This window comes from Microcaecilia unicolor, chromosome 2 (assembly GCF_901765095.1).
Source record: "Microcaecilia unicolor chromosome 2, aMicUni1.1, whole genome shotgun sequence".
NCBI lineage: Eukaryota > Metazoa > Chordata > Amphibia > Gymnophiona > Siphonopidae > Microcaecilia > Microcaecilia unicolor.
In genome coordinates this window covers 148,536,733-148,550,571 of record NC_044032.1, presented here as the reverse complement: position 1 = coordinate 148,550,571, position 13,839 = coordinate 148,536,733, and the positions used below count along the sequence as shown (strand labels likewise).

At 42.1% G+C, this 13,839-nt stretch overlaps 1 protein-coding gene across 3 annotated transcripts in view; it reads left to right on the top strand.

The window, feature by feature from the left end:
- FAM172A (family with sequence similarity 172 member A) overlaps positions 1-13,839 on the top strand; it is a 636,319-nt gene that overhangs the window by 5,476 nt on the left and 617,004 nt on the right. The window lies entirely within an intron of this gene.

The window sequence follows — 13,839 nt, the reverse complement described above, 5'->3', positions numbered from 1 at the left end:
AAGAGATGGACAAGACTGGTGCAGTGAGGAGGAAAAAAGTCCCATGGAGGCACTACCTTGTGGCCCAGGGGTTTTCAGGGGCAGGCATTGGTCTTTGGAAAACCAGGAAGCTGCAGGTTTCCAACAAGCAAGGGCTCCCTATACTGTTGTAGCAGGCTGCCCAATAACCCCCCCCCCCCCAACAAAAAAAACACAAAAAACCCTGCACACTGAGAGAGGAATGGGAAGTCTGGTGGCAGGTGGGAGCAGCTTGGGGGCCAGCCTAGTGGAAGATGCTGCTGATCCTACAGGGAGATGTCAGCCATTGGTAGTGGGCTCTTGGTGCAAGGGTATCTCGGTGGAGGAGAATGGGCTGGCCCTGGGATAGGAAATAGAAGTGGGGGACTGCTGCAAGGATAGCCCTGAGAGCTCCCCAGATATTACTTGCATTGGTTGCAGGAGATATCACCTCTCGTAAACTGTCACTATGCAGCATCTGGGACAGTATACATTCTCAGTTCAGCAGAGCCTGAGAAGTGCAAACAAACTTTCATACTTAGTATGCTGAAGGTGCACGTGGCTATGAAGCAGGGAGTAAGATTCTTTCCATATCATTACCACAAGCTCCTGGGCAGGAGTTTATTTTTATTTAGCTCTCTTGACCAATGGAAGCATCCAGAGAGGCAGGGCACTGGGTGTGGTCTTCCTCTTAGGGTCTGTTAATCCAGAGAGATGTGCTAGGTGGGAAGAGGAAGGAGACTGGATTCTTGCAAGCACTGAGGAGATAAGATGACCTGGAAGAATCAGATAGAGAAGGAGCAAGTGAGAATCTTTGCAAAGGATGATCTCCCAGATCTCATCTGTAGAGTGATTACAGTGTTGAGAATTACTGAAGAAGCCATATAGAAGGTAGAAACTAAAGGGGGCCCAATACTTAGAGGTACCCATTGGGCCTCAAAAGATGTTTCCAGTTCTTGAGATCATTAAGAATATGGTCATAGATAAATGGGAATATCTGGAAGTGAGGTTTTGATCAGTGAGATTACTGGCTGTATTCTATATGTTGCCAAAAGTGGTCCTAGAGAGAGTGCTTCTAGCCAAAGATGGATGCCTTGGCATGGGCAATTTAGTGTACGAAGAAGGAGCAGCCCTGAAGGACTTTCAAGATAGGATGCTGGAATCATTGCTGAAACACATGTTTGAGACTGCATAGTTCTTACAGTACTCCTGCCGGAATTCTTTGCGACTGCAGAGTGCAGAAGTTGCGCAGAATCTACGCTCTGACTGGCCTCTCTAGCCCACAGTTCCTGCCTTCTGTTGCTGCTTTTTCAAAATGGCCGTAGAGACTTCAAGCAATAATCTTGTGAGACTGCCACAGGAAGTCTCGACTCAATGGCCATTTGGAAAAAGTGGCGGCACCAGCCCAGAGCAGCAGCAGTGGGGTTCTTTCCTGCCCCGAAGGGATACTCCCATGCAGCTTCTCCTACTTCTGCCTCATGGGTAAGTGCAGGGATGGATGAAAAATAAATGTGGGTGTAGGGAGAGACCTGTTTATAAAAACAAAAAAAGTGCAGGGAGAGGGCTGCAAAAAGAATGGACGGTATCTCTGTACAGGGAGGAGGGATGTAATATTGGTTAAATTATGAGTGATAAACTTGTAGAATTTGCAAATTTTGTGCACAGACTTCTAGCAGAAGCTACATGTTGAGGGCATAAGTACCTTAGCATCACCATACTAGGACAGACTGAAGGTCCATCCAAGCCCAATGTCCTGTCTCCAGCAGTGACCAATCCAGGTTACAAGCATCTGGCAAGATCCCAAAAGAGCAAAACAAATTTTATGCTGCTTATCCAAGGAATAACAAAATAGCAGAGGCTATTAAATGGGATAGCTTAATTAACTACGTGAGGTAGAGTCTCATATGGGTGACAGGGCTATTTTCATTTCACTCCACGGTGAATCTCTGCTCGTGTATATGTTTCAATCATTGACTCTTCCCCCACCTACCTATATCTTTTTCAAGTTTCTCATGGACATGCATATAATTATAGCTTCATAATTACTTTCTAATAACACAACACTTATCTGTTCATATTGGTGTGCTCTTAAACCCCGACAGATGCCTGTTTCGCTACGCTTTGTCAAGGGGGAGTATCACCAAATTGATTACAGTGTCTGTGTGTTCCTTGACCATTGGAAGCATCCAGAGAGGCATGGCACTGGGTCTGGTCTTCCTCTTAGGGTCTGTTAATCCAGAGAGATGTGCTAGGTGGGAAGAGGAAGGAGACTGGATTCTTGCAAGCACTAAGCATTGTGGATATCCTGAAAACCTTACTGGCTGGGGTACCTCCAGGATCAGGTTTGGAAACCAATGATGTAGTACAACACTAGAGAAATAGAAAAAGATGTATTTCCTCCTATACTGTGCAAAATATAAAGATGGTACATGCCAGGGATGGTGTTAGGGGAGTGCCACTGGGGCAACTGCCCTTGGGCCCCTGGCCAGAAAGCCACAAGCTTGCTGGAAGCTGAAGAAGGTGTAGTCTGGTAGTGGACTTTGTGGTCCTTTCGCAGATTTTTGCCTTGGACCCCAGCCATGTCTAACACCAACTCTGGCAGGATGCACAGTTCAAATCTGACATACTTGAGAGTTATCCTGCTGCTGTAGAGCTGGTGTGTTGGAGCTGTGCAGGCAAAGCTGCAGACACCCTAGAGGTGATTGACATCAGTGGAATGGTCTTCTAAAGTGCTTCATGAACAGTTGCCCTACCTCATTAACATAGCCTCTAGAATCCACAGCAGGGCTTAGTTTAGTCTTCATTCCTACTCCTAGCACAACTCCTTTATTTATAGTCTTTAATCTTTAGCCAGTTATTCTAATTAGGATAACAAGAGGGGAGTCCTCTTGAAGAAAATGATTAAAAAGAAGCTGAAAGGGCCGGCCGCAAAGGTTAGGACTTTAACTCGGGCATGGGTGTTGTTTAAAACTACCATTGTACAGCCCAGAACAGATGTATTCCACGTATTAACAAAGGTGGAAAGAAGAGCCAACGGCAGCCAGTGTGCTTAAAAGATGAAGCAAAGAGGCTATTAGAGGCAAAAGAGCATCCTTCAAAGAATGGAAAAAAGATCCGAATGAAGAAAATAAGAAGCAACATGAGCAGAGTCAAGCTAGATGCAAAGCACTGTTTAAAAAAAAGTTTAAAATAAAATATGAAGAAAAACTCATAGCAACATCTTTTTCAGGTACACCAGAAGCAGAAAGCCTGTGAGGGAATTTGTGGCACCGTTAGATTATGAAGGAGCAAAAGGGGCACTCGGGGAGGACAAGGCCATAGTGGAGAGAATGAATTCTTTGCTTCTTTCTTTTACAGAAGAAGATGTAAGAGATGTAACTGTACCAGAAATGGTTTTTAAGGGTGATGTGGAGGAATGAAAAACCTCAGTAAATCTGGAAGGCATACTGAGCCAAATTGACTAGTTAAAGAATGATAAATCACCTGGACCGGATGGCATACACCCCAGGGTACTGAAAGAATTCAAACATGAAATTGCAGATCTGTTGTTACTGATCTGTAACCTGTCACTTAAAATCATCCGTAGCACCTGAAGATAGTGGACAATGTGACACTGATTTTTAAAAAAGGTTCCAGGGGTGATCTGGGAAATTACAGACCATTAAGCCTGACTTCAGTGCCAGGGAAAACAGTGGAAACTATTATAAAGAATAAAATTATGGAACATGTAGACAAACATGATTTAATGGGACAGAGTCAGCATGGGTTCAGCCAAGGGAAGTCTTGGCTCACTAATATGCTTTATTTTTTTGAAGGCATAAATAAACATGTGGATAAAAGTGAGCCACTTGATGTAGTATATTTAGATTTTCAGAAAGCTTTTGACAAAGTTCCTCATGAGAGATTCCTGAGAAAATTAAAGAGTCACGAGAGGAGGCAATGTTCTGTTTTGGATTAGGAATTGGCTAGTGGAGAGAAAACAGAGTGTAGGGTTAAATGGTCATTTCTCTCGATGGAGGAGGGTGAACAGTGGCGTACTACTGGGACTGGTACTGTTTATCATTTTTATAAATATGAAAATCAGAATGACGAGTAAGGTGACTACATTTGCAGATGAGAGCTTCAAAAATACGTGAAATCTCAGTTTCCGATCATGCTGCCATATCTTGTGACTTTGCTTGGACAGCCAGTAGGCCTAGATCTTCTTTATGGAGACTCAATGTCGCCCTGTTGTCGGAGGCTTCATTTCTGCAGCATCTCTCTCAAAAGATGGCTGAATTTTTTAATGACCATAAAGACTCTGTACCCTCTTTTATAGTACTCTGGGAGGCGTTTAAGTCCTGGCTTAGAGGGGACGTTATCAGCTTTTCATCTCATGTCCGCAAAGTCAATATTGCCAAAATTACTGGTATGGAAGAGGAAATTCATCACCTTGAAGCGTCGCTCTACACCTCCTCATCCAAGCCCTCTTTACAACAGCTTCAGTCGCTTAAACTACAGTACAACTCACTGTTGTCAAATATATCTACTGTGATAACCTTTAAGCAGAGTGCTGTATATTATTCTGAAGCAAACAAAGCTGGTAAATTGCTTGCAACCTATCTAAAGGGCAGGAAAACTAGTCAGAGGATTGCAATGCTTAACTCTCCTGCAGGGTTATCACTGACTTCTTCTTCTCAAATTTTGGAGGCTTTTGAATCTTTCTTTAGGTCCCTGTACTCTTCAGACTCTGTGGCTCCAGATAATGATATTCATTGTTTTATTTCATCACTACATCTACCACGTGTGTTGGACAGGTACATCAGGCAACTCAGCAAATCTATCTCCCGGGATGAAATAATCTCTGCAATCAATAAACTACCTATAGGTAAAGCGCGAGGCCCCGATGGCATACCTGCGGAATTTTATAAGGCCTTTTCTCGCCAGGTGCCCTTTGCCTGGATTGGCCGCTGTCGTGGACAGGATGCTGGGCTCGATGGACCTTTGGTCTTTTCCCAGTGTGACATTACTTATGTACTTTTCTTCCGCTCTATCAATTCATCTGCTGACTTATTTTCATGCGCTGTTAGAGGCTACTTCTTCAGGATGCTTTCTGGATGCCAACATAATAGTGCTGCCCAAGCCCAACAGAGACAGCACCCTTGTACAGAACTACAGGCCAATTTCGCTCTTAAATACTGATTATAAAATTTCTGCAAAGATTTTATGCTGTAGAATTGAAAACATTCAGTCTCTTGTACACAGGGACCAGGCTGGTTTTGTTAGGTCCAGAAGTGGTGCTGACAACACCAGACTACTCTGTCATGTGATCCACTTTGCTCGGTCAAGGGATTACCCCATACTGTCTGTTTCCCTTGATGCGGAAAAGGCCTTTGACCGGGTAGAATGGAAATACTTGTTTGTTGTTCTTAAGCAATTTGGTTTCCCTGATCCATATGTTCATATGGTTTAGTTGCTATACTCCCATCCTTCGGCTCGCATAGTAGCCAATGGTGAAGTCTCTATCTCCTTTGTTCTTCATAGAGGGACTAGGCAAGGCTGTCCTATCTCCCCATTGTTATTCAATCTGGCTCTTGAACCTCTCTTAGTGGCAATTCGCAAATCAGTTGACATTGCTGGTGTGCATATGGGCTCGGAGGAGTTCAAGCTCTCAGCATATGCGGATGATATCATGTTATATCTCACCAACCCTCAGTCATTCTTGAAAACCCTCTTTAACCTAATATCTAGATTCTCAACAATCTCAGGCTATAAAATTAATTGGGATAAAACAGAAATGATGCCTTTGAACGACGTATGTACTCCCTTCACTGTCCCAGAGCTGCCCTGTAAATGGTTATCCTCTTCCATAAAGTATCTTGGTGTCTTCTTTGATAGAGACCAACACCACCATTAAAATTAACTCAGACAATGTAATCTCACAGATTGAGGCCTCACTGGCGACTTGGTCCCCATTACATCTCACTTGGTGGGGAAGACTAGATACTATTAAAATGATGTTAGACCCTAAAATTACATACACATTGAGTATGATCCCTCTTCTCTTCCCTTGTGCCTTTTATAGGCGTCTGGAAAAGATGCTTGCCAACTTCTTATGGAATTTTAGGTTGCCCAGAATTTCTCTGACTAAGCTTAAGCTTCCAAAAAGGCAAGGGGGAGTGAAATTTCCTGATCTCCTGCTTTATCACAAAGCCTTCCTTATGCGGCAGGGTATGGAATGGATCGCTCCTGTAAATGTTACCTCCCCGCCCAGATGGTTCACCTTTGAGCAAGTCCTTATCGACCCGTTGGAGCATTCCCATATAATTGGCATGTGCCTTACCAAAAGCATTGTTTCTAATCCGATAATTAACACTGCATATAAATTAATGGTATCCTTAGATAAATTGATGGATATCCCTTGGTCTGCAATGCCTCTCACCCCTATATGGAGTAATCCTGATTTTAAAATTGGCAGTAAGCAAGTTTCGTGGGCTCAATGGCAGCATATAGGAATTTGGTCCTTAAAGGATCTGATCCACATGAGTGGACAGACTTGGGAAAACTTTCTCAGAGCTGAAAACAGAATTTGCACTATCAGACACCCAATTTTACCAATGGCTTCAGGTTAGCTCCATGTTAAAAAAGAAATTTACCGGTAGGTTGCAAACACAGTTCCTGGCCCAAACCCCAGAGCTTCTAGATTTTAATTTGAAGCTTCAGCATACTGGTCACGCTGCTTCCCACATTTACAAATCCTGCACTGCATGTACAGGGTTACGTAGACGTTGGGAGGAAGACATACAGCACCCTATATCCGATAGTCTGTGGGAACGGCTTTGGAAGTCTCTTTTCAGATGCTCTACCTCTTCTACTATCATGCAGTCTATGTATTTCTTTATACATAGATCTCTTTGGACGCCACATATGTTGCATGTTTTCTCCCTCTCATCCTAGTGTATGCTGGTCTTGCCACTCTCAAGTGGGTAATATAAAACATCTTATATTTGACTGTCTGTGCCTTCGTAAATACTGGCTAGAAATATGGTCACAACTGGTAGACATCTTCCACTTTCCTGGCTCATTCACTTATAAATTTGTGATTCTTCGGGATCAGTGCTATAGAAGTTTGCTGACTCTTAGTGAAGGGTCTCTTGTTAGCACCATGGTATCTTTAGCATTGAAGGTAATTTTCTCGCATTGGAAATCCTTGCACCAAGTCACCTACCAGGAATGGTGGAACTTAGTGCTCCAAATCTACAAATACGAATCACACCTTGCAAAGACATCTTCTCGCTTAGCTGCATATCGGGATAAATGGCTACCACTTGTATCATATTTCGGCATTGTACAGCGATAAGCACTTCCCTAGATGTATTTTATGGCCTATGCATGTTTTGTATTTTGATCTGTACTCTCCAGCCCCCCACCCCCCTTCCCTACTTTTTCTCTTTTCTGCCTATCTCTTTTCTTCTTAATTTTCATCTTAGATATAGATAGCTACTTCTTACATGTGAGCTCCGTTATTGCCTTACTTTGTAAAATGTTACTTGTTATGTTGTGAGCTCTTGATTGTATCTGTATCAAAAATCAATAAAAGAAATTAAACTAAAAAAATTAAAGATTGTTAAAACGCATACGGACTATGTAAAATTGCAGGCTGAATAAACATGTAGCGTTTGACAAAGTACCTCGTGAAAGACTCCAGAGGAAATTGGAGAGTCAAGGGATAGGAGGTAGTGTTCTATTGTGGATTAAAAACTGGTTAAAAGATAGAAAACAGAGAATAGAGTTAAATGGTCATTATTCTCAATGGAGAAGGATAGTTAGTGGGGTTCCCCAGGCATCTGTGCTGGGACCGCTGCTTTTTAACATATTTATAAATGACCTAGAGATGGGAGTAACTAGTGAGGTAATTAAATTTGCTGATGACACAAAGTTATTCAAAGTCGTTAAATCACAGGAGAATTGTGAAAAATTACAAGAGGATCTTACGAGACTGGGTATCTAAATGGCTGATGACGTTTAATGTGAGCAAGTATAAAGTGATGCATGTGGGAAAGAGGAACCCGAATTATAGTTATGTCATGCAAGGTTCTATGTTAGGAGTCATGGACGAAGAAAGGGATCTAGGTGTCGTCGTCGATGATATGTTGAAACCTTCTGTTCAGTGTGCTCCTGCGGCTAAGAAAGCAAATAGAATGTTAGATATTAGGAAAGGAATGGAAAACAAAAATGAGGATGTTATAATGCCTTTGTATTGCTCCATGGTGCGACCGCACCTCGAATATTGTGTTCAATTCTGGTTGCCTTATCTCAAAAAAGATATAGTGGAATTAGAAAAGGTGCAGAGAAGGGCGACGAAAATGATAAGGGGGATGGGACAACTTCCCTGTGAGGAAAGGCTAAAGCGGCTAGGGATTTTCAGCTTGGAGAAAATGCGGCTGAGGAGAGATATGATAGAGGTCTATAAAATGAGTGGAGTTGAACGGGTAGATGTGAAGTGTCCACGCTTTCCAAAAATACTAGGACTAGGGGCATGCGATGAAGCTACAATGTAGTAAATTTAAAACGAATTGGAGAAAATGTTTCTTCACTCAACGTGTAATTAAACTGTGGAATTCGTTGCCAGAGAATGTGGTAATGGCGGTTAGCTTAGCGGAGTTTAAAAAAAGGTTTGGACGGCTTCCTAAAGGAAAAGTCCATAGACCGTTATTAAATGGACTTGGGGAAAATCCACTATTTCTGGGATCAGCAGTATAAAATGGTTTGTACATTTTTGGGATCTTGCCAGGTATTTGTGATCTGGATTGGTCACTGTTGGAAACAGGATGCTGGTCTTTCCCAGTATGGCAATACTTATATGCCTTAGGAAATTGACTAGGCATCCAATTGGCAGATGAAATTTAATGTGGACAAATGCAAAGTGATGCACTTTGGAAAGAGTAATTTGAATCATAGTTATGCTGGGGTGGTGCGCCTTGAGGGTCAGCACCCAAGAAAAAGATCTAGGTGTAGTTGTAGATAAGTTGAAATCTTCTGAGAAGTTTGAGAGAAGAGGACATTTCTCTGGGTAAGTAGGGAGGGCTGAAGAGGTGGAGGAGTGGCGCTGTATGTGAGAGATGATATCGGAGCCGCTGAAGTGTGGGGAAACTGGGGGAAGGAAGAAGCTTTATGGATTGTCCTGGAAAAAGATGATGGAACCTGTATCCACATGGGAGTTATCTACAGACCTCCGACACAAAAGGAGAAGTTGGACAATGATCTCCTAGAAGATATTCAAAAGATTGGTAAGAAGGGGAGGTGCTACTGTTGGGAGATTTCAACTTGCCTGATGTGGGCAGGGGTGGAGTACGGACACTGAAAACTCAAAGTACTGGATTTCAGACAGACTGATTTTGGTAAAGTGGGAGAGTACTGGAATAACATAGTAACATAGTAAATGATGGCAGATAAAGATTTGAACGGTCCATCCAGTCTGCCCAACAAGATAAACTCATTTTACATGGTATGTGATACTTTATACCTGAGTTTGAGTTGTCCCTGCCTTTCTCAGGGCAGAGACCATAAAAGTCTGCCCAGCACTGTTCCTAAACTAAAAGTTATGAAGCTAACGTCGAAGCCCCTTAAAATTTACACTCCAGCCCATCCATATCTATTCAGTCACGATCAGAGCACAGACCGTAGAAGTCTGCCCTGCACCGGTTTTACTTTCCAAATACCGGCGTGGCCACCCAATCTCCGCTAAGATTCCGTAGAACCATTCCTTGTAAACAGGATTCCTTTGTGTTTATCCTACGCATGTTTGAATTCTATTACTGTTTTCATCTCCACCACCTCCCGCGGAAGGGCATTCCATGTATCTACCACCCTTTCCATGAAAAAATACTTTCTGACATTACCCCCCCCCCCCCCTTCAACCTCAATTCATGTCCTCTAGTTCTACCACCTTCCCATCTCCAGAAAAGGTTCGTTTGTGGATTAATACCTTTCAAATATTTGAACTTCTGTATCATGTCACCCCTGTTTCTCCTTTCCTCCAGGGTATACATGTTCAGGTCAGCAAGTCTTTACTTATACGGTTTGCAATGCAAATCCCATACGATTTTTGTAGCTTTTCTTTGCACCGCTTCAAGTCTTTTTACATCTTTAGCAACATATGGCCTCCAAAACTGAACACGATACTCCAAGTGGGGCCTCACCAACAACGTGTAGAGGGGCGTCGACACCTCCTTTCTTCTGATGGTTATACCCTCTCTATGCAGCCTAGCATCCTTCTGGCCACGGCCATTGCCTTGTTGCATTGTTTCTTCACCTTTAGATCCTCAGACACCAACACCCCAAGGTCTCTCTCCTGAGTTGAGCTTGCTAATCTCTCCCCTTCTATTTGGTATCTCTCTTTTGGGTTTCTACACCCCAAATGCATCACTCTGCACTCCTTGGCATTAAATTTTAACTCAATATAGTAAATTTCGCTTCCTAGGGTGTCTGTTCTTTCTGGGTTCAACTTACTTTATGTAATAGATATAGAGAAACCGTTTTGATTCACTTTTTTAATACATTTTTCTTATTGCTGTGAAATTTCTAATGTGTCTATATTATGATATTGGTGCTCAGTTTTGCATATTCCTCCGTGTGACTTGTCTTTTAGGGATATGCTGCATTGCAGATCACTGCACCAACGCCCTGCCCTGCCTACCTCCCTAACAATATTATGATTCTCATACGTTCATATATCTCAAATAGTGTATTGTAATGTTTGTTGACATTTACTTAACAGTTTACTTATCTCAGGGCAGATCTTCTATCTCTTAAGTTGTGATGTAGATTTCACCACGGAGTTGCAAATGCCTTTAATTTAGTATCCGTGACTTGTGCGCGTGCACTTCTCTTTTCTTCTTTTCAACTCTATTTGGTTCCGTTAGCTTAGTTCCCAACACAAGCTGTGTTTCGCTCAGTGTTAGCGTCCTCAGGAGAACTATTCAACTCTAAAACATAAACGTGATGTTAATATGTCTAGCTTATTATTTTGCACCTTATCTTATCTCATGTTATTTACTTTATTACATCTCTCTTATTTAACACTGTGCAGCATTGATTTTTCAAATTACATACATGGCGTACCTGTTGTGGAACATCATTCCGGTTCAAGACTATCATTTGAAAAAACGCTCACCTATGCGCACTGCTTTTGTAGTCCATCATCTTGACGTCATTTCCTGCTGTTCAATCAACCATTCAACCTCACGATTCAATCCGTGAGGTGTCATGGTGTTCCATTGGAAGATTAATCTCTGCTCTTTTTGTTTAAGTATCTTGGCCCCATCCCTTCCATAGGTTGATTTTATTTGTGTTAGTATCACATATTTTAAATCATCAAGCCCATGTTGCTTCTCCTGCCAGTGATCAACTAATGGGGCATCTTTCTTTTTTATTCGGAGGTTACTAATGTGCTCAGCAATTCTTTGTTTTATTTTCCTGGTTGTGTACCCTACATACCATGTTTTACATGGGCATATAATCCCATACACTAAATGTGATGAATTACAGTCTGTTTTTGTTAATATCCAATATGTTTTTCCTGTTTTTGGATTAATTACTGATGTTTCCCATATAGCATACCGGTAACTTTAAGATTGATATCTAAAACTCAAAAATCCCATTTGTTTGCTTTGTAGAATTATGTCTTGAATTGTATTATGATGTTAATTAAGAATTATATCTGAATAGGATATTTAATCTTAATGTAAACTGCTTTGACGAATATATAAAAGTGGTATACAAGTCTCAGAATGGAATAGAATAGAAAGTCTAAAGAGGCTAGGGCTCTTCAGCTTGGAAAAGAGACGGATAAGGGGAGATATGATTGAGGTCTACTCGTACTGCACTACTCAGGATTTTGTAGAAGTGATTTTTTTTTTTAACTTGTTCCAAAAGTTCAAAGACTAGTGGACAGTCAGGGCAGACATGGAAATACTTTTAAAACAAATAGGAGGAAATATTTTTTCACTTAAAGAATAGTTAAGCTCTGGAATTCGCTGCCGGAGGATGTGGTAACAGCAGTTAGCACACCTGAGTTTCAAAAAGGTTTGGACAAGTTCGTGGAGGAAAAGTTCATTGTTGTTGTCAGTGCTTTTTTTGTGCCTGTACGCGCCAGTAAGGCATACCAGCACCTTTTTCCTGAGGAAGAGAGGGTTCTTGGGACTGGTAGTTCCTCCCCCTCTTCAATACTTGGGCTGGTCTCTCGGCCACTAGGGGGCGAACCCTCGGTGTACTGGGAACTTGATACTGAAACTTTCTCTTTCTGTAACCTCCTACTTGCTTGAGCCCCTGTTCCTGTATTCTTTTGGTCCAACCTTTCCCTGCCCCCTTACAGTACACTCTGCACAGCTGTCTGATATGAGTAAGGATTTAAAATTTTTGACTTACGTGAAAGGCCTGAACTTTCCTCAAAAGCACCAAAATTTATTTAAGGAATTGTTGTACTTTAAACCACATGTAGTGTTTCGTCAGGAAACTCATTTGAGAAGGGACCATGAAAATTTTTTCTCATCCTCAATATCCCTCTGTTTTCTGCGCCTTGGTGATTGATGGTTCTAAGAAGCGGGAGGTAGCAATTTTGCTCCACTCCTCCTTGCAGACACAGGTAGTTAAAATTCAGCATGATAAAGATGGGCAATTTTTGCTTTTGAGTCTCAGGATAGATGACTTGGCCTTTACTTTAGCCTCAATATATGCTCCCAATGAAACACAAGGGGGGGGGGGGGGGTTGAATAAGCTGATAGGACGCTTCACATCTTGTCCCAATGGTAAATTGATAGTGGGGAGGGGGGGGGCACCCTGCGTTGGATAGGTTGCACCCACCTTCCGGTCCAGATGTTCAAATTTCCCAAGCTTTAAATAGGTTTGTTCAAGATCTTGGCATCTCTTGATGTTTGGCGTGTATCTCATCCGGGGGTTCGTGATTATTCGTTTTATTCGCACTCTCACGATACTTATTTTTGCTTTGATTTTCCTTTTTGTTGAAATCTTTCTGACGCATGCTGGATGGACTTCAGATATTGGAACTTTTACTTTATCGGACCAGGCTCCTGTTTTTTTTCCGGCTTCCCTCTCTACGTTAGGAGGATAAGGAGAGGAGGTGAACATTGAACACGACCTTGCTAAAAGAGGATGAGATTTTGGCTGGTTATAGAAAACTCTTGCAGGAGTATCTTGAACTTAATTTAAACTCGGGACCATCTATGGATGTTGTTTGGGATGCACTAGGCAGTCTCTAGAGGTTTCTTTCTCCAAAAAGCTAGTTTCCTTGCCAGGCAGCAAAGGGCTGAGGTAGCTAAGTGCCTATCTCAATTGACTCATTTGTCTGAAAGTCACAAATCTTCTCATTCGGTTGCTACCCTGTGGGAAATTCAAGCGCTTCGTATGAAGACCAGATATATTCTGATCAGTTACAATTCTTTTATGATCAACAATGACACTCTCAATATGTGTATAGTAATAAACCAAATAGGGCCTTGGTGGTTAAGTTATGTCAACGCCGGGTAGACCGCACTATTCTTAAGGTGGGGGATGGTAATGGAAAGTTTGTGATGCATCATCCTTGCAGGCCCGTCAAAAATTTCAGTCATTTTATCAAACTCTTTACACATCTGACACCTCTACTACACCTGAAGCGATTAATAATTTTCTGTCAGCATGTTCTTTCCGTATACTTACAGTCGAGCAACAGGATGCTCTGAATGGTCCGGTTTCAGTTGATGAGGTCTCTAAGGTTATTAAAGCACTTCCAGTTGGAAAATCACCTGGTCTGGATGGACTGCCCAATAACTTTTATAAAGCATTTCGGGGTGAATTGGCACC